We start from the raw sequence: 20,215 nt of genomic DNA, 5'->3' as shown, positions 1-20,215 counted from the left end.
TTTGAGAGGTTTTATAAAGTGTATATGTGTGAAATATGCTTTAAGTGTTGACTTTGAGAGGTTTTTTAAAGTGTATATGTGTGAAATATGATCCAAGTGTTGATTTGACAGGTTTTATAAAGTGTATAAATATGATCCAAGTGTTGATTTGACAGTGTGTATATGTGTGAAATATGATCCAAGTGTTGACATTTGACAGGTTTTATAAAGTGTATATGTGTGAAATATGATCCAAGTGTTGATTTGACAGGTTTTATAAAGTGTATATGTGTGAAATATGATCCAAGTGTTGACTTTGACAGGTTTTATAAAGTGTATATGTGTGAAATATGATCCAAGTGTTGACTTTGAGAGGTTTTTTAAAGTGTATATGTGTGAAATATGATCCAAGTGTTGATTTGACAGGTTTTATAAAGTGTATATGTGTGAAATATGATCCAAAGTGTATATGTGTGAAATATGATCCAAGTGTTGATTTGACAGGTTTTATAAAGTGTATATGTGTGAAATATGATCCAAGTGTTGACTTTGAGAGGTTTTTTAAAGTGTATATGTGTGAAATATGATCCAAGTGTTGACTTTGAGAGGTTTTATAAAGTGTATAAGTGTGAAATATGATCCAAGTGTTGATTTGACAGGTTTTATAAAGTGTATATGTGTGAAATATGATCCAAGTGTTGATTTGACAGGTTTTATAAAGTGTATATGTGTGAAATATGATCCAAGTGTTGATTTGAAATATGAGGTTTTTGATTTTAAAGTGTATATGTGTGAAATATGATCCAAGTGTTGACTTTGACAGGTTTTATAAAGTGTATATGTGTGAAATATGATCCAAGTGTTGATTTGACAGGTTTTATAAAGTGTATATGTGTGAAATATGATCCAAGTGTTGATTTGACAGGTTTTATAAAGTGTATATGTGTGAAATATGATCCAAGTGTTGATTTGACAGGTTTTATAAAGTGTATATGTGTGAAATATGCTTTAAGTGTTGACTTTGAGAGGTTTTTTAAAGTGTATATGTGTGAAATATGATCCAAGTGTTGATTTGACAGGTTTTATAAAGTGTATATGTGTGAAATATGATCCAAGTGTTGATTTGACAGGTTTTATAAAGTGTATATGTGTGAAATATGATCCAAGTGTTGATTTGACAGGTTTTATAAAGTGTATATGTGTGAAATATGATCCAAGTGTTGACTTTGAGAGGTTTTATAAAGTGTATATGTGTGAAATATGATCCAAGTGTTGATTTGACAGGTTTTATAAAGTGTATATGTGTGAAATATGATCCAAGTGTTGATTTGACAGGTTTTATAAAGTGTATATGTGTGAAATATGCTTTAAGTGTTGACTTTGAGAGGTTTTATAAAGTGTATATGTGTGAAATATGATCCAAGTGTTGATTTGACAGGTTTTATAAAGTGTATATGTGTGAAATATGATCCAAGTGTTGATTTGACAGGTTTTATAGTGTATATGTGTGAAATATGCTTTAAGTGTTGACTTTGAGAGGTTTTATAAAGTGTATATGTGTGAAATATGCTTTAAGTGTTGACTTTGAGAGGTTTTTTAAAGTGTATATGTGTGAAATATGCTTTAAGTGTTGACTTTGAGAGGTTTTTTAAAGTGTATATGTGTGAAATATGCTTTAAAGTTGACTTTGAGAGGTTTTTTAATGTGTATATGTGTGAAATATGCTTCCTTTCGTTCATTAATGGTGAAACGCTGCCGTTTGGTGGCCGAAAGCGCACATCGCACCTCATTGAAAATACAAAGGGGGGTTTAAAGCTAAAACGAGTATTTAGTACTATAAACACTCTTTGCATTTCAGATTAATGTATCTGTTAACGTTGACGGTGTTTCTATACAAGCTGAGAGTATTGTGCGGTCATTAAACTGCTCTTAAGTGAGACATATCTTTGTATATCTTTGTATATATTTGTAATATTTTGATATATATTGTTCATTTTACTGAGAAAATCAATTCTGTAAGCAAATAATCCCACTTGATAGTTATATTAACTTGATTTAACTGAGAAAAACATTCAGTAATCAAATAACAACACTTGATATTGATATATAGTGTTCATTTGACTGAGAAAACAAATTCTGTAAGCAAATAATCCCACTTGATAGTTATATTAACTTGATTTAACTGAGAAAAACATTCAGTAATCAAATAACAACACTTGATATAGATATATATTGTTCATTTTACTGAGAAAACAAATTCTGTAAGCAAATAATCCCACTTGATAGTTATATTAACTTGATTTAACTGAGAAAAACATTCAGTAATCAAATAACAACGCTTGATATTGATATATATTGTTCATTTGACTGAGAAAACAAATTCTGTAAGCAAATAATCCCACTTGATAGTTATATTAACTTGATTTAACTGAGAAAAACATTCAGTAATCAAATAACAACACTTGATATTGATTTGACTATAAGCAAATGTTCATTTAACTGACTGAGAAAACAAATTCTGTAAGCAAATAATCCAACACTTGATAGATTATAGTGTTCATTTGACTGAGAAAACAAATTCTGATAATCCCACTTGAAGTTATATTAACTTGATTTAACTGAGAAAAACATTCAGTAATCAAATAACAACACTTGATATTGATATATAGTGTTCATATGAGAAAACAAATTCTGTAAGCAAATAATGTTCATTTAACTGAGAAAAACATTCAGAGAAGCAAATAATCACTTGATAGTTCTTGATTTAACTGAGAAAAACATTCAGTAATAATCAACACTTGATATAGATATATAGTGTTCATTTTACTGAGAAAACAAATTCTGTAAGCAAATAATCCCACTTGATAGTTATATTAACTTGATTTAACTGAGAAAAACATTCATATCAAATAACATATAGATACACTTCCCACTTGATATATTAACTTGATTTAACTGAGAAAAACATTCAGTAATCAAATAACAACACTTGATATTGATATATAGTGTTCATTTGACTGAGAAAACAAATTCTGTAAGCAAATAATCCCACTTGACAGTTATATTAACTTGATTTAACTGAGAAAAACATTCAGTAATCAAATAACAACACTTGATATTGATATATAGTGTTCATTTGACTGAGAAAACAAATTCTGTAAGCAAATAATCCCACTTGACAGTTATATTAACTTGATTTAACTGAGAAAAACATTCAGTAATCAAATAACAACACTTGATATTGATATATAGTGTTCATTTGACTGAGAAAACAAATTCTGTAAGCAAATAATCCCACTTGACAGTTATATTAACTTGATTTAACTGAGAAAAACATTCAGTAATCAAATAACAACACTTGATATTGATATATAGTGTTCATTTGACTGAGAAAACAAATTCTGTAAGCAAATAATCCCACTTGATAGTTATATTAACTTGATTTAACTGAGAAAAAAACTGACAGGTTTTTTAAAGTGTATATGTGTGAAATATGCTTTAAGTGTTGACTTTGAGAGGTTTTTTAAAGTGTATATGTGTGAAATATGCTTCAAGTGTTGACTTTGAGAGGTTTTTTAAAGTGTATATGTGTGAAATATGCTTTAAAGTTGACTTTGAGAGGTTTTTTAATGTGTATATGTGTGAAATATGCTTCCTTTCGTTCATTAATGGTGAAACGCTGCCGTTTGGTGGCCGAAAGCGCGCATCGCACCTCATTGAAGGAAAATATACACACGGTTTATCTAAGTCCGTTTAAAATGGGATGGGCGAAGGAAAGTTGAGCAAAAGCTCCTGAAAATAGTCTAGGGGGAGTTACGCGGTGTCATTTGTTTGAATTTATTAGAAAGAGAACCGTGCCGGCAACTTAAAAACAGTATGCGGCTTCAGATGACATCATTCGGTACGGAGCGTCGCGGGGGACAAAAGAGTGAAAGCTATACACCGCGCGGCGACGCCTCCCGCGAGATACTTCCGGTTCGTCGTCAGGGGAGGAGGTCAAAACAAAGATGGAGGGCGCCGCATGGCGGGTGAGTCAACTTTTACTTTAAAACGGGCTAGAATGACACATCCGCGACATTCTAGTGGGTGTTAAAGACGGCGAAGGGATCTCTGAGATAAGTTTGAGGCCAACTGTGAGCAAAAGAGGACCGTGACGTCGAAAAACGGTCAAAAACGGTCGAAAAACGGTCGCGTTTGACGGTTGGGGGGGGGGGGGGGGGGGGGGGACGCGTTATCGATCGTAGGGGAGCTTAAAATGGCTTTCCATAAAGCCACGCTTAACCAAATAAGCTTTTCCGGGTTCTTTACAGAGGGAAGGAAGTCAGTAATCAAATAACAACACTTGATATTGATATATATTGTTCATTTGACTGATAAAATCAATTCTGTAAGCAAATAATCCCACTTGATAGTTATATTAACTTGATTTAACTGAGAAAAACATTCAGTAATCAAATAACAACACTTGATATTGATATATAGTGTTCATTTGACTGAGAAAACAAATTCTGTAAGCAAATAATCCCACTTGATAGTTATATTAACTTGATTTAACTGAGAAAAACATTCAGTAATCAAATAACAACACTTGATATTGATATATAGTGTTCATTTGACTGAGAAAACAAATTCTGTAAGCAAATAATCCCACTTGATAGTTATATTAACTTGATTTAACTGAGAAAAACATTCAGTAATCAAATAACAACACTTGATATTGATATATATTGTTCATTTTACTGAGAAAACAAATTCTGTAAGCAAATAATCCCACTTCATTTATTATTAGTAGTAGTATTGTTGTTATTATTATGATATATATCAATATGCATGTGTTTTTCAGCTCCTACCATGGGTACAGGTACGAAAAGTGACTGAAGCTTTTAAAGGACAACCGACACTTTTGCACAACTTGTTTTCCATCAACAAAAATGACTTCAAATGACTTCTACATGACTTCAAATGACTTCTACATGCCCAGGTGAGCTGTTACGGACGCTTGACAGCGTACTGTCATATTCTATATTATTACTATTATTAGTATTGTTGTTATTATTATGATATAGTATCAATATGCATGTGTTTTTCAGCTCCTACCATGGGTACAGGTACGAAAAGTGACTGAAGCTTTTAAAGGACAACCGACACTTTTGCGCAACATCAAGAAAAATGACTTCAAATGACTTCAAATGACTTCTACATGCCTGGGTGAGCTGTTACGGACGCTTGACAGCGTACTGTCATATTCTATATTATTACTATTATTAGTATTGTTGTTATTATTATGATATAGTATCAATATGCATGTGTTTTTCAGCTCCTACCATGGGTACAGGTACGAAAAGTGACTGAAGCTTTTAAAGGACAACCGACACTTTTGCGCAACATCAAGAAAAATGACTTCAAATGACTTCAAATGACTTCTACATGCCTGGGTGAGCTGTTACGGACGCTTGACAGCGTACTGTCATATTCTATATTATTACTATTATTAGTATTGTTGTTATTATTATGATATAGTATCAATATGCATGTGTTTTTCAGCTCCTACCATGGGTACAGGTACGAAAAGTGACTGAAGCTTTTAAAGGACAACCGACACTTTTGCGCAACATCAAGAAAAATGACTTCAAATGACTTCAAATGACTTCTACATGCCCAGGTGAGCTGTTACGGACGCTTGACAGCGTACTGTCATATTCTATATTATTACTATTATTAGTATTGTTGTTATTATTATGATATAGTATCAATATGCATGTTATTTTCAGCTCCTACCATGGGCACAGGTACGAAAAGTGACTGAAGCTTTTAAAGGACAACCGACACTTTTGCACAACTTGTTTTCCATCAACAAAAATGACTTCAAATGACTTCTACATGACTTCAAATGACTTCTACATGCCCAGGTGAGCTGTTACGGACGCTTGACAGCGTACTGTCATATTCTATATTATTACTATTATTAGTATTGTTGTTATTATTATGATATAGTATCAATATGCATGTGTTTTTCAGCTCCTACCATGGGTACAGGTACGAAAAGTGACTGAAGCTTTTAAAGGACAACCGACACTTTTGCGCAACATCAAGAAAAATGACTTCAAATGACTTCAAATGACTTCTACATGCCTACATGGGGTGAGCTGTTACGGACGCTTGACAGCGTACTGTCATATTCTATATTATTACTATTATTAGTATTGTTGTTATTATTATGATATAGTATCAATATGCATGTGTTTTTCAGCTCCTACCATGGGTACAGGTACGAAAAGTGACTGAAGCTTTTAAAGGACAACCGACACTTTTGCGCAACATCAAGAAAAATGACTTCAAATGACTTCAAATGACTTCAAATGACTTCTACATGCCCAGGTGAGCTGTTACGGACGCTTGACAGCGTACTGTCATATTCTATATTATTACTATTATTAGTATTGTTGTTATTATTATGATATAGTATCAATATGCATGTGTTTTTCAGCTCCTACCATGGGTACAGGTACGAAAAGTGACTGAAGCTTTTAAAGGACAACCGACACTTTTGCGCAACATCAAGAAAAATGACTTCAAATGACTTCAAATGACTTCAAATGACTTCTACATGCCCAGGTGAGCTGTTACGGACGCTTGACAGCGTACTGTCATATTCTATATTATTACTATTATTAGTATTGTTGTTATTATTATGATATAGTATCAATATGCATGTGTTTTTCAGCTCCTACCATGGGTACAGGTACGAAAAGTGACTGAAGCTTTTAAAGGACAACCGACACTTTTGCGCAACATCAAGAAAAATGACTTCAAATGACTTCAAATGACTTCAAATGACTTCTACATGCCCGGGTGAGCTGTTACGTACGCTTGACAGCGTGCTGTCATATTCTATATTATTATTTGTAGTAGTATTGTTGTTATTATTATGATATAGTATCTATATACTGATGAAATGTATTCTTATGATGAAATGAAATGGATTATTATGATGAAACCACACTGCACGAGTCCAACTTTGACGTTTTCTCTCTTTCAGTGTGGGTTAAATGCTCAGCCAGCACTTCCGCAATGAGATTCCAAAGTCATCTGAAGTCAAGGGAGTCAAGGAGGGCCGCTTAAGAGTTGCGGACGACGTCAAGACAATACAGGGTATGTATTGGATTGGATTGGATTGGATTTGCCTTTATTAGTCTCGCGGTAAAGAAACAATATTGATGAAATAAATCCTCCCTAAATAACTCCCTCCACAGTCGCAGTTGTCCTTTCCGTCCGCCAGAGGGCTCCAGAGACCTTCCGAACGAGCCTGCCGGCCGGCCGCCGGCCGTCTCCCCGGTCATAACGCGGTGCTATATTTCAAGCAGACCTCACTTTGGCCTTTTTCTCGGTTTGTTTTGCTTTTGCCTAGAATAACTGATTTTTAAATGACCTCGTCGCTAGGTTTGCCGTCTGAGGAAGATCCGGATACGGCGAGTGACTGGCCGGCCGCTCACCTGGACGACGCGCGACGACTTCCGACGCCGACGTCCTGGGTACGGCGAGCTGCGTCCGTAACGACGAGTAAGGCCATCGTCGTCATTCTTTCCTGGCTTTTTGCTGCTTCCCGGTTGTATTGAATTTCTTTGACATCCTAGACGTACGGCGCTACCTCACTCGACGTTTCTAATCGAGGCGTGTGGCCCGTTGTCAATCGTCTGTCTTTTTTTGCCCTTTGTCCTTGACAGGCGGCGGGCGGCGGGCGGCGGGCGGCGAGCGGCTTTGCGGCGGCGAGCTACGGCAGGAGCGCAGCGGGCTTTGCGGAGCCCAATATAATATTCGATTCAATTTCAATAAAATTGAAATGCTCATTTCAGTCAAAAGTGTGTCGTCCCTCGTTCTTGTCCATCACCTCCGCGAATATGCTCCAAGTGTTGACTTTGACAGGTTTTATAAAGTGTATAAGTGTGAAATATGATCCCAGTGTTGATTTGACAGGTTTTATAAAGTGTATAAGTGTGAAATATGATCCCAGTGCTGACTGACAGGTTTTATAAAGTGTATAAGTGTGAAATATGCACCCAGTGCTGACTGACAGGTTTTTTAAAATGTATAAGTGTAAAATATGCACCCAGTGCTGACTGACAGGTTTTATAAAGTGTATAAGTGTGAAATATGCACCCAGTGCTGACTGACAGGTTTTATAAAGTGTATAAGTGTGAAATATGCACCCAGTGCTGACTGACAGGTTTTATAAAGTGTATAAGTGTGAAATATGCACCCAGTGCTGACTGACAGGTTTTATAAAGTGTATAAGTGTGAAATATGCACCCAGTGCTGACTGTATATGCACCCAGTGCTGACTGACAGGTTTTAAAAGTGTATAAGTGTGAAATATGCACCCAGTGCTGACTGACAGGTTTTATAAAGTGTATAAGTGTGAAATATGCACCCAGTTGACAGGTTTTATAAAGTGTATAAGTGTGAAATATGCACCCAGTGCTGACTTGACTTTGACGTCAGGCGTCGGCCGGGATGAAAGCAATAGCGTATAAGACCACGGTCGGAGACGGGAAGCGGAGCTGAAGATGTCGAGGTTTCCTTTGGGAGCTACCGGGTCGGATAGGACGGGAGAGAAAGGATGCTGAGCCTTAGCCTTCAAGTGCCAGGCGGGAGACCGAGAGAGAGGAAGAACGGCTTTACGGATGCTGTCAAAGAGGACGCCGCGTCGCTTCGTGTGAGCGGGTTGGCTAGATGATGCGACTTCCGGATAGAGTCGAGGTTCCTTATTAGGACGACTCGTGTGCGTCGGATGGAGGGAGGGAGAAGGTTATTGACACGTGTGGCTCCCGTAGGCTCTCATCAGACCGACTCGCGGGAGCGCATCCTTTGACCCGCGCCGGCCGGGCATCACCGGTATAGAAGTAGAAGGCGCGAATACGATTCGCTCATATGGTTACACGCGCGAAGCCAGCCGGCGCCGGAGAAGAGGATGCGCAAAGCCGGGATAGGTGGAGGACATTGATTCGATGCGGCGAGCCCCTGAGGGGAAAAGCCGAAAGGAAAGGAAGAAGACGGCAAAGACGGTGATTATATCAACCTCTGAAATGGAGCGCCCCGGGGGTTTCCCTTTTTTTTTTTTTTTTTTTGAAACAGTTTTGCACATTTGCACAGCTTCAGGTTGACGTTTTTATACTTTCACGCTCAGAATATCTCATTTTCTATCATTTAGCCCCTTTACCCCCTTCAAATCGCTGCCCCCGACTTCCCCCCGACTGCAAATTCCCCCGTTTGCGGGAGGAATAAGGGGTTTCTGATATTTTGCCACCTCCTCCATCAAACAGCTGTGCTCAAAAAGCCCCCCGCAGCCGGCATACGGTGAACGGACGGGGCTCCGCGCGTGGCTTTGACTGAGAAAAAAAAAGAAAAGACACACTATTCAAAGCAAAAGGCTGTTTGAGGGCGATAAACGTGTGTTTATTGACGCCGTAGGATGGCTACGCGGCGTGGCTAACTTTTAGCTTCGTGAGGACTAGGGGGGAAACGGCCCGGACGGCGCGGAGCGGGTGGAACTACAACTCGGGGCGCGCTCTCCATAGGAAAGAATGGGATCCGGGGCGATAGACGACTACTACTCCCAGAATGCCGCGCGCCCGACCGACCAATCGCGACGCCCGTTCGGCGAGGGGCGGGTCGAGGCGGCGGCTCCCTCCGCTCCCTCTCTCTCTCCTCGGCCGAAACGCGTGGCTGCCGGGGCAGGCGACGAGGGAACTCGGCCGGAGCGGCGCGTCGGAGGTCGTCGACGGTCCAAAACGTAAGTTATCTCCCCCCTCGCGCCGTCACGGTGGCCGTAGCCGGCGCGGCGGCGCGTGAAAGCTCGCTTCGGCCGTGTAAAAGGGCCCGGCGGTCGCGTGGAAGCCTGCTCCGGTAGCGGTTAGCCGCTAGCGCTAACGGGGCCTCCACTGCGAGAGCCGGGTAGTTTAGCCACTAAAAATCACTTCTAAAGTCGTTTTTGTTATTCTAAGGCGTGTAGTTTTAGTTAATCAGACGATATCCTACCGTTAGGTGATACTTTAAGGTTAGGGTTACTGTTTGGGCACACTAGACAGGGTGCTGCCACATTCTATATTATTATTAGTAGTAGTAGTAGTAGTAGTATTAGTAGTATTGTTGTTATTATGATATAGTATCAATATGCATGTTATTTTCAGCTCCTATCATGGGCGCAGGTACGAAAAGTGACTGAAGCTTTTAAAGGACAACCGACACTTTTGCACAACTTGTTTTCCATCAACAAAAATGACTTCAAATGACTTCTACATGACTTCAAATGACTTCTACATGCCCAGGTGAGCTGTTACGGACGCTTGACAGCGTACTGTCATATTCTATATTATTACTATTATTAGTATTGTTGTTATTATTATGATATAGTATCAATATGCATGTTATTTTCAGCTCCTATCATGGGCACAGGTACGAAAAGTGACTGAAGCTTTTAAAGGACAACCGACACTTTTGCACAACTTGTTTTCCATCAACAAAAATGACTTCAAATGACTTCTACATGACTTCAAATGACTTCTACATGCCCAGGTGAGCTGTTACGGACGCTTGACAGCGTACTGTCATATTCTATATTATTATTATTATTAGTATTGTTGTTATTATTATGATATAGTATCAATATGCATGTTATTTTCAGCTCCTATCATGGGCACAGGTACGAAAAGTGACTGAAGCTTTTAAAGGACAACCGACACTTTTGCACAACTTGTTTTCCATCAACAAAAATGACTTCAAATGACTTCTACATGACTTCAAATGACTTCTACATGCCCAGGTGAGCTGTTACGGACGCTTGACAGCGTACTGTCATATTCTATATTATTACTATTATTAGTATTGTTGTTATTATTATGATATAGTATCAATATGCATGTTATTTTCAGCTCCTATCATGGGCACAGGTACGAAAAGTGACTGAAGCTTTTAAAGGACAACCGACACTTTTGCACAACTTGTTTTCCATCAACAAAAATGACTTCAAATGACTTCAAATGACTTCAAATGACTTCTACATGCCCAGGTGAGCTGTTACGGACGCTTGACAGCGTACTGTCATATTCTATATTATTACTATTATTAGTATTGTTGTTATTATTATGATATAGTATCAATATGCATGTTATTTTCAGCTCCTATCATGGGCACAGGTACGAAAAGTGACTGAAGCTTTTAAAGGACAACCGACACTTTTGCACAACTTGTTTTCCATCAACAAAAATGACTTCAAATGACTTCTACATGACTTCAAATGACTTCTACATGCCCAGGTGAGCTGTTACGGACGCTTGACAGCGTACTGTCATATTCTATATTATTACTATTATTAGTATTGTTGTTATTATTATGATATAGTATCAATATGCATGTTATTTTCAGCTCCTATCATGGGCACAGGTACGAAAAGTGACTGAAGCTTTTAAAGGACAACCGACACTTTTGCACAACTTGTTTTCCATCAACAAAAATGACTTCAAATGACTTCTACATGACTTCAAATGACTTCTACATGCCCAGGTGAGCTGTTACGGACGCTTGACAGCGTACTGTCATATTCTATATTATTACTATTATTAGTATTGTTGTTATTATTATGATATAGTATCAATATGCATGTTATTTTCAGCTCCTATCATGGGCACAGGTACGAAAAGTGACTGAAGCTTTTAAAGGACAACCGACACTTTTGCACAACTTGTTTTCCATCAACAAAAATGACTTCAAATGACTTCTACATGACTTCAAATGACTTCTACATGCCCAGGTGAGCTGTTACGGACGCTTGACAGCGTACTGTCATATTCTATATTATTACTATTATTAGTATTGTTGTTATTATTATGATATAGTATCAATATGCATGTTATTTTCAGCTCCTATCATGGGCACAGGTACGAAAAGTGACTGAAGCTTTTAAAGGACAACCGACACTTTTGCACAACTTGTTTTCCATCAACAAAAATGACTTCAAATGACTTCTACATGACTTCAAATGACTTCTACATGCCCAGGTGAGCTGTTACGGACGCTTGACAGCGTACTGTCATATTCTATATTATTACTATTATTAGTATTGTTGTTATTATTATGATATAGTATCAATATGCATGTTATTTTCAGCTCCTATCATGGGCACAGGTACGAAAAGTGACTGAAGCTTTTAAAGGACAACCGACACTTTTGCACAACTTGTTTTCCATCAACAAAAATGACTTCAAATGACTTCTACATGACTTCAAATGACTTCTACATGCCCAGGTGAGCTGTTACGGACGCTTGACAGCGTGCTGTCATATTCTATATTATTACTATTATTAGTATTGTTGTTATTATTATGATATAGTATCAATATGCATGTTATTTTCAGCTCCTATCATGGGCACAGGTACGAAAAGTGACTGAAGCTTTTAAAGGACAACCGACACTTTTGCACAACTTGTTTTCCATCAACAAAAATGACTTCAAATGACTTCTACATGACTTCAAATGACTTCTACATGCCCAGGTGAGCTGTTACGGACGCTTGACAGCGTACTGTCATATTCTATATTATTACTATTATTAGTATTGTTGTTATTATTATGATATAGTATCAATATGCATGTTATTTTCAGCTCCTATCATGGGCACAGGTACGAAAAGTGACTGAAGCTTTTAAAGGACAACCGACACTTTTGCACAACTTGTTTTCCATCAACAAAAATGACTTCAAATGACTTCTACATGACTTCAAATGACTTCTACATGCCCAGGTGAGCTGTTACGGACGCTTGACAGCGTACTGTCATATTCTATATTATTACTATTATTAGTATTGTTGTTATTATTATTATGATATAGTATCAATATGCATGTTATTTTCAGCTCCTATCATGGGCACAGGTACGAAAAGTGACTGAAGCTTTTAAAGGACAACCGACACTTTTGCACAACTTGTTTTCCATCAACAAAAATGACTTCAAATGACTTCTACATGACTTCAAATGACTTCTACATGCCCAGGTGAGCTGTTACGGACGCTTGACAGCGTACTGTCATATTCTATATTATTACTATTATTAGTATTGTTGTTATTATTATGATATAGTATCAATATGCATGTTATTTTCAGCTCCTATCATGGGCACAGGTACGAAAAGTGACTGAAGCTTTTAAAGGACAACCGACACTTTTGCACAACTTGTTTTCCATCAACAAAAATGACTTCAAATGACTTCTACATGACTTCAAATGACTTCTACATGCCCAGGTGAGCTGTTACGGACGCTTGACAGCGTACTGTCATATTCTATATTATTACTATTATTAGTATTGTTGTTATTATTATGATATAGTATCAATATGCATGTTATTTTCAGCTCCTATCATGGGCACAGGTACGAAAAGTGACTGAAGCTTTTAAAGGACAACCGACACTTTTGCACAACTTGTTTTCCATCAACAAAAATGACTTCAAATGACTTCTACATGACTTCAAATGACTTCTACATGCCCAGGTGAGCTGTTACGGACGCTTGACAGCGTACTGTCATATTCTATATTATTACTATTATTAGTATTGTTGTTATTATTATGATATAGTATCAATATGCATGTTATTTTCAGCTCCTATCATGGGCACAGGTACGAAAAGTGACTGAAGCTTTTAAAGGACAACCGACACTTTTGCACAACTTGTTTTCCATCAACAAAAATGACTTCAAATGACTTCTACATGACTTCAAATGACTTCTACATGCCCAGGTGAGCTGTTACGGACGCTTGACAGCGTACTGTCATATTCTATATTATTATTATTATTAGTATTGTTGTTATTATTATGATATAGTATCAATATGCATGTTATTTTCAGCTCCTATCATGGGCACAGGTACGAAAAGTGACTGAAGCTTTTAAAGGACAACCGACACTTTTGCACAACTTGTTTTCCATCAACAAAAATGACTTCAAATGACTTCTACATGACTTCAAATGACTTCTACATGCCCAGGTGAGCTGTTACGGACGCTTGACAGCGTACTGTCATATTCTATATTATTACTATTATTAGTATTGTTGTTATTATTATGATATAGTATCAATATGCATGTTATTTTCAGCTCCTATCATGGGCACAGGTACGAAAAGTGACTGAAGCTTTTAAAGGACAACCGACACTTTTGCACAACTTGTTTTCCATCAACAAAAATGACTTCAAATGACTTCTACATGACTTCAAATGACTTCTACATGCCCAGGTGAGCTGTTACGGACGCTTGACAGCGTACTGTCATATTCTATATTATTACTATTATTAGTATTGTTGTTATTATTATGATATATATAGTATCAATATGCATGTTATTTTCAGCTCCTATCATGGGCACAGGTACGAAAAGTGACTGAAGCTTTTAAAGGACAACCGACACTTTTGCACAACTTGTTTTCCATCAACAAAAATGACTTCAAATGACTTCTACATGACTTCAAATGACTTCTACATGCCCAGGTGAGCTGTTACGGACGCTTGACAGCGTACTGTCATATTCTATATTATTACTATTATTAGTATTGTTGTTATTATTATGATATAGTATCAATATGCATGTTATTTTCAGCTCCTATCATGGGCACAGGTACGAAAAGTGACTGAAGCTTTTAAAGGACAACCGACACTTTTGCACAACTTGTTTTCCATCAACAAAAATGACTTCAAATGACTTCTATGACTTCAAATGACTTCTACATGCCCAGGTGAGCTGTTACGGACGCTTGACAGCGTACTGTCATATTCTATATTATTATTATTATTAGTATTGTTGTTATTATTATGATATAGTATCAATATGCATGTTATTTTCAGCTCCTATCATGGGCACAGGTACGAAAAGTGACTGAAGCTTTTAAAGGACAACCGACACTTTTGCACAACTTGTTTTCCATCAACAAAAATGACTTCAAATGACTTCTACATGACTTCAAATGACTTCTACATGCCCAGGTGAGCTGTTACGGACGCTTGACAGCGTGCTGTCATATTCTATATTATTACTATTATTAGTATTGTTGTTATTATTATGATATAGTATCAATATGCATGTTATTTTCAGCTCCTATCATGGGCACAGGTACGAAAAGTGACTGAAGCTTTTAAAGGACAACCGACACTTTTGCACAACTTGTTTTCCATCAACAAAAATGACTTCAAATGACTTCAAATGACTTCAAATGACTTCTACATGCCCAGGTGAGCTGTTACGGACGCTTGACAGCGTACTGTCATATTCTATATTATTACTATTATTAGTATTGTTGTTATTATTATGATATAGTATCAATATGCATGTTATTTTCAGCTCCTATCATGGGCACAGGTACGAAAAGTGACTGAAGCTTTTAAAGGACAACCGACACTTTTGCACAACTTGTTTTCCATCAACAAAAATGACTTCAAATGACTTCTACATGACTTCAAATGACTTCTACATGCCCAGGTGAGCTGTTACGGACGCTTGACAGCGTACTGTCATATTCTATATTATTAATGTTATTTTCAGCTCCTATCATGGGCACAGGTACGAAAAGTGACTGAAGCTTTTAAAGGACAACCGACACTTTTGCACAACTTGTTTTCCATCAAGAAAAATGACTTCAAATGACTTCAAATGACTTCAAATGACTTCTACATGCCCAGGTGAGCTGTTACGGACGCTTGACAGCGTGCTGTCATATTCTATATTATTAGTTATTAGTATTGTTGTTATTATTATGATATAGTATCAATATGCATGTTATTTTCAGCTCCTATCATGGGCACAGGTACGAAAAGTGACTGAAGCTTTTAAAGGACAACCGACACTTTTGCACAACTTGTTTTCCATCAAGAAAAATGACTTCAAATGACTTCAAATGACTTCAAATGACTTCTACATGCCCAGGTGAGCTGTTACGGACGCTTGACAGCGTACTGTCATATTCTATATTATTACTATTATTAGTATTGTTGTTATTATTATGATATAGTATCAATGGCAAGGTATTCCCCATTCATTTCTATGCAGGTGCAGTACCTTCGTCGACCGCCAGGGTGAAGGCCTCCAAGCGGTACCTCAGGTGGCCACCTGAGGGCCCCCTAACCTACCTGTCAATCATGTAAAAAAAAAAAAAAAGTGTTGCAGTACCTCGTTCGCCCTCGTAGGGGGCGCTCGTCCCATTCATTTGAATGGCAGGGTATTCCCCCATTCATTTCTATGCATGTGCAAAAAAAAAAGTCGCAGTACCTCGTTCGTCCTCCTAGGAGGCGCTTGTCCCATTCATTTTCAATGGCAATGTATTCCCCATTCATTTCTATGCAGGTGCAGTACCTTCCTCGACCGCCAGGATGAAGGCCTCCAAGCAGTACCTCATGTGGCCACCTGAGGGCCCCCTAACCTACCTGTCAATCATGTTAAAAAAAAAAAAAAAGTGTTGCAGTCCCTCGTTTGACCTCGTAGGGGGCGCTCGTCCCATTCATTTTGAATGGCAGGGTATTCCCCCATTCATTTCTATGCATGTGCAAAAAAAAAGTCGCAGTACCTCGTTCGTCCTCCTAGGAGGCGCTTGTCCCATTCATTTTCAATGGCAATGTATTCCCCATTCATTTCTATGCAGGTGCAGTACCTTCGTCGACCGCCAGGGTGAAGGCCTCCAAGCGGTACCTCAGGTGGCCACCTGAGGGCCCCCTAACCTACCTGTCAATCATGTAAAAAAAAAAAAAAAAAAAGTGTTGCAGTACCTCGTTCGCCCTCGTAGGGGGCGCTCGTCCCATTCATTTTGAATGGCAGGGTATTCCCCCATTCATTTCTATGCATGTGCAAAAAAAAAGTCGCAGTACCTCGTTCGTCCTCCTAGGAGGCGCTTGTCCCATTCATTTTCAATGGCAATGTATTCCCCATTCATTTCTATGCAGGTGCAGTACCTTCGTCGACCGCCAGGGTGAAGGCCTCCAAGCGGTACCTCAGGTGGCCACCTGAGGGCCCCCTAACCTACCTGTCAATCATGTAAAAAAAAAAAAAAGTGTTGCAGTACCTCGTTCGCCCTCGTAGGGGGCGCTCGTCCCATTCATTTTGAATGGCAGGGTATTCCCCCATTCATTTCTATGCATGTGCAAAAAAAAAAGTCGCAGTACCTCGTTCGTCCTCCTAGGAGGCGCTTGTCCCATTCATTTTCAATGGCAATGTATTCCCCATTCATTTCTATGCAGGTGCAGTACCTTCGTCGACCGCCAGGATGAAGGCCTCCAAGCAGTACCTCATGTGGCCACCTGAGGGCCCCCTAACCTACCTGTCAATCATGTAAAAAAAAAAAAAAAAGTGTTGCAGTCCCTCGTTTGTCCTCGTAGGGGGCGCTCGTCCCATTCATTTTGAATGGCAGGGTATTCCCCCATTCATTTCTATGCATGTGCAAAAAAAAAGTCGCAGTACCTCGTTCGTCCTCCTAGGAGGCGCTTGTCCCATTCATTTTCAATGGCAATGTATTCCCCATTCATTTCTATGCAGGTGCAGTACCTTCGTCGACCGCCAGGGTGAAGGCCTCCAAGCGGTACCTCAGGTGGCCACCTGAGGGCCCCCTAACCTACCTGTCAATCATGTAAAAAAAAAAAAAAAAAAGTGTTGCAGTCCCTCGTTCGCCCTCGTAGGGGGCGCTCGTCCCATTCATTTTGAATGGCAGGGTATTCCCCCATTCATTTCTATGCATGTGCAAAAAAAAAGTCGCAGTACCTCGTTCGTCCTCCTAGGAGGCGCTTGTCCCATTCATTTTCAATGGCAATGTATTCCCCATTCATTTCTATGCAGGTGCAGTACCTTCGTCGACCGCCAGGGTGAAGGCCTCCAAGCGGTACCTCAGGTGGCCACCTGAGGGCCCCCTAACCTACCTGTCAATCATGTGAAAAAAAAAAAAAGTTGCAGTCCCTCGTTTGTCCTCGTAGGGGGCGCTCGTCCCATTCATTTTGAATGGCAGGGTATTCCCCCATTCATTTCTATGCAGGTGCAAAAAAAAAGTCGCAGTACCTCGTTCGTCCTCCTAGGAGGCGCTTGTCCCATTCATTTTCAATGGCAATGTATTCCCCATTCATTTCTATGCAGGTGCAGTACCTTCGTCGACCGCCAGGGTGAAGGCCTCCAAGCGGTACCTCATGTGGCCACCTGAGGGCCCCCTAACCTACCTGTCAATCATGTAAAAAAAAAATTAAAAAAAATGTTGCAGTACCTCGTTTGTCCTCGCAGGGGGCGCTCGTCCCATTCATTTTGAATGGCAGGGTATTCCCCCATTCATTTCTATGCATGTGTAAAAAAAAAGTCGCAGTACCTCGTTCGTCCTCCTAGGAGGCGCTTGTCCCATTCATTTTCAATGGCAAGGTGTTCCCCATTCATTTCTATGCAGGTGCAGTACCTTCGTCGACCGCCAGGATGAAGGCCTCCAAGCAGTACCTCATGTGGCCACCTGAGGGCCCCCTAACCTACCTGTCAATCATGTTAAAAAAAAAAAAAAAAGTGTTGCAGTCCCTCGTTTGTCCTCGTAGGGGGCGCTCGTCCCATTCATTTTGAATGGCAGGGTATTCCCCCATTCATTTCTATGCATGTGCAAAAAAAAAGTCGCAGTACCTCGTTCGTCCTCCTAGGAGGCGCTTGTCCCATTCATTTTCAATGGCAAGGTGTTCCCCATTCATTTCTATGCAGGTGCAGTACCTTCGTCGACCGCCAGGATGAAGGCCTCCAAGCAGTACCTCATGTGGCCACCTGAGGGCCCCCTAACCTACCTGTCAATCATGTGAAAAAAAAAAAAAAAGTGTTGCAGTCCCTCGTTTGTCCTCGCAGGGGGCGCTCGTCCCATTCATTTTGAATGGCAGGGTATTCCCCCATTCATTTCTATGCATGTGCAAAAAAAAAGTCGCAGTACCTCGTTCGTCCTCCTAGGAGGCGCTTGTCCCATTCATTTTCAATGGCAATGTGTTCCCCATTCATTTCTATGCAGGTGCAGTACCTTCGTCGACCGCCAGGATGAAGGCCTCCAAGCAGTACCTCATGTGGCCACCTGAGGGCCCCCTAACCTACCTGTCAATCATGTGAAAAAAAAAAAAAATAAGTGTTGCAGTCCCTCGTTTGTCCTCGCAGGGGGCGCTCGTCCCATTCATTTTGAATGGCAGGGTATTCCCCCATTCATTTCTATGCATGTGCAAAAAAAAAGTCGCAGTACCTCGTTCGTCCTCCTAGGAGGCGCTTGTCCCATTCATTTTCAATGGCAGGGTGTTCCCCATTCATTTCTATGCAGGTGCAGTACCTTCGTCGACCGCCAGGATGAAGGCCTCCAAGCAGTACCTCATGTGGCCACCTGAGGGCCCCCTAACCTACCTGTCAATCATGTTAAAAAAAAAAAAAAAATAAGTGTTGCAGTCCCTCGTTTGTCCTCGCAGGGGGCGCTCGTCCCATTCATTTTGAATGGCAGGGTATTCCCCCATTCATTTCTATGCATGTGCAAAAAAAAAGTCGCAGTACCTCGTTCGTCCTCCTAGGAGGCGCTTGTCCCATTCATTTTCAATGGCAATGTATTCCCCATTCATTTCTATGCAGGTGCAGTACCTTCGTCGACCGCCAGGATGAAGGCCTCCAAGCAGTACCTCATGTGGCCACCTGAGGGCCCCCTAACCTACCTGTCAATCATGTGAAAAAAAAAAAAAAATAAGTGTTGCAGTCCCTCGTTTGTCCTCGCAGGGGGCGCTCGTCCCATTCATTTTGAATGGCAGGGTATTCCCCCATTCATTTCTATGCATGTGCAAAAAAAAAGTCGCAGTACCTCGTTCGTCCTCCTAGGAGGCGCTTGTCCCATTCATTTTCAATGGCAGGGTGTTCCCCATTCATTTCTATGCAGGTGCAGTACCTTCGTCGACCGCCAGGATGAAGGCCTCCAAGCAGTACCTCATGTGGCCACCTGAGGGCCCCTAACCTACCTGTCAATCATGTTCCAAAAAAAAAAAAAAAAAAATAAGTGTTGCAGTCCCTCGTTTGTCCTCGTAGGGGGCGCTCGTCCCATTCATTTTGAATGGCAGGGTATTCCCCCATTCATTTCTATGCATGTGCAAAAAAAAAGTCGCAGTACCTCGTTCGTCCTCCTAGGAGGCGCCTGTCCCATTCATTTTCAATAGCAAGGTATTCCCCATTCATTTCTATGCAGGTGC

General features: G+C 39.7%; 3 long non-coding RNA genes across 8 annotated transcripts; all 3 read left to right on the top strand.

Annotated features, from left to right (window-relative positions):
* The first annotated feature begins 3,460 nt into the window (after positions 1 to 3,460).
* LOC148881297 (uncharacterized) lies at positions 3,461 to 7,838 on the top strand. Of its 6 annotated transcripts, none has more exons than XR_016114004.1 (9): positions 3,461 to 4,007; positions 4,823 to 4,960; positions 5,070 to 5,187; positions 5,297 to 5,414; positions 5,524 to 5,641; positions 5,751 to 5,888; positions 7,019 to 7,131; positions 7,233 to 7,539; positions 7,704 to 7,838. It is a non-coding gene; the product is annotated as an uncharacterized LOC148881297 (long non-coding RNA). The 6 variants fall into 6 exon arrangements; XR_016114005.1 differs by having other exon boundaries at positions 3,463 to 4,007; positions 5,769 to 5,888; XR_016114007.1 differs by lacking the exon at positions 5,751 to 5,888 and having other exon boundaries at positions 3,498 to 4,007.
* Positions 7,839 to 9,220: 1,382 nt separating this feature from the next.
* LOC148881296 (uncharacterized) lies at positions 9,221 to 10,547 on the top strand. The gene is made up of 3 exons (XR_016114002.1): positions 9,221 to 9,769; positions 10,167 to 10,304; positions 10,414 to 10,547. It is a non-coding gene; the product is annotated as an uncharacterized LOC148881296 (long non-coding RNA).
* A 4,570-nt stretch (positions 10,548 to 15,117) lies between these two features.
* On the top strand, positions 15,118 to 20,215 carry LOC148881295 (uncharacterized). The gene is made up of 5 exons (XR_016114003.1): positions 15,118 to 15,247; positions 15,357 to 15,494; positions 15,558 to 15,694; positions 15,802 to 15,938; positions 16,062 to 20,215. It is a non-coding gene; the product is annotated as an uncharacterized LOC148881295 (long non-coding RNA).

This window comes from Hippocampus bargibanti, unplaced genomic scaffold (genome assembly GCF_051943395.1).
Source record: "Hippocampus bargibanti isolate YZ-2025 unplaced genomic scaffold, ASM5194339v1 Contig00194, whole genome shotgun sequence".
Taxonomy (NCBI): Eukaryota; Metazoa; Chordata; class Actinopteri; order Syngnathiformes; family Syngnathidae; genus Hippocampus; species Hippocampus bargibanti.
Note: the sequence above shows the minus strand (reverse complement) of the source record. Positions and strands in the feature narration are given on the sequence as shown.